Source organism: Suricata suricatta, chromosome 8 (assembly GCF_006229205.1).
Source record: "Suricata suricatta isolate VVHF042 chromosome 8, meerkat_22Aug2017_6uvM2_HiC, whole genome shotgun sequence".
Classification (NCBI taxonomy): Eukaryota; Metazoa; Chordata; class Mammalia; order Carnivora; family Herpestidae; genus Suricata; species Suricata suricatta.
In genome coordinates, this window is record NC_043707.1 from 31904886 (window position 1) to 31906305 (window position 1420).

The following is a 1420-nucleotide window of genomic DNA, read 5'->3' on the forward strand; positions in this document are numbered from 1 at the left end:
CAAGTAGAGAGATGCTTTGAGGAGTTGTAGAACATGGAAGATTTTTATAAGCAGGAGGGTGGGGCAAGGAAGTTTTTAGCAGAAGAAAAGATTGTTTCAGGAAGGTCATCCAACCTAGGGGAAAAGGCAGGGTCTTATTAGGTGGAGTATCTCATCTTCCTCTGGGGATTCTGGAAGGGCCCATGGTATTACCTCATTGGTGCTGACCAGAAGATTCCTGACTGACTGGTGAGGACATTTCTCAGAAAGGCTGAAATTGTAGTCAGATTAGGTATTAAGCCCTGGTTTGGTGACTTGGCCTAGCGTAAGTGACTCCATCTTGGGCTTGTGGTTTTTCCCTTAAACAGTACTAAGTGACACTGAATTGTTCACTTTAAAATGGTAATTTTACGGTATATGACTTCTACCTCAACAAATATTTTGAAACTGAGAAATTACCCTAACAAGTGCAAGACAGATCACTATGGTGCCTGCCAAGCCCAGCGGTTTTTTTCCAGAGGCCCTGCCCCCGGCTGACCAGAGTAGACCTTAGCCTTGGCCCCAGAAGCAATGGATTCCCTGGGGCCGTAGTGTGATTAGTTCCTTATTAGCAGCAATAAAAGTCAGCTCGATTTAGACACTGTACCTTGCAACCATGATATGACAAACATACTCAGTAATGATAATAATGGTAAGCTAGCCCTTATAACAGCCTGAAATGTAATCTCTCCTCTTTTTCTGGCCAAATACTCCTCTGTCCCTGGCACAACCCATGCCACCTCTTCTGGGAATCCACTCCCTTCCTGCCCCCCACTCCCATCCCTGCTCCACATCCCACTTTTCTCTGCCTTCCCCAAGCTCCTAATGCCTTCCTTTGGAGGTGTCCTACTGCAGTGGGGTACCCCACGTAGGACCTTTGATCAGGTGCCCTTTGTAATAGTCTTATCACACTTTGCCCATGGTATGTCATAGCACCAGGTACAGTGAAGACTGATTCAGACTGAAAGAGAGAGGCTCCATGGCCCTGAGAATAACCATATGGCCAACCAAAGTTGGCTAGAGCTCAAGAGTACGGTGTACTTGGTGAGGCAGGGTGTCTGGAAAATAATCAGTGGGCTTGGCCACTTCTTATATCTCTTTGGGAATCCCTTGGAACTGCAGGCAAAAATATTTGATGAATGTTTGTTGATTTTCTAGGGAGATATGTCATTACTTTCATCTGATTATCAGAGAAGCCTGTGTTCTAACAAAAGACTAAGAACTCCAGTTTGTAAACCTGGATAATCTTAGCCAAATGATTGGCCCTCTTCTCTGGTCCTCTCCTTTCCCCTCCACCCATTGCTAGTCAGTTCAGGAAGTCTTACAAGGTAGAAAAATATTGAAGTTTTTCAGTGATTTTTGAACTGTTCACCATGGAATCCCCAATCTGGGCTCTTGACAA

The 1420-nt window shown here is 45.0% G+C and overlaps 1 protein-coding gene across 1 annotated transcript in view; it reads right to left on the bottom strand.

The window, feature by feature from the left end:
- Window positions 1–1420, bottom strand: part of LOC115297553 (cytochrome P450 3A12-like) — a 33414-nt gene that overhangs the window by 26614 nt on the left and 5380 nt on the right. The window lies entirely within an intron of this gene.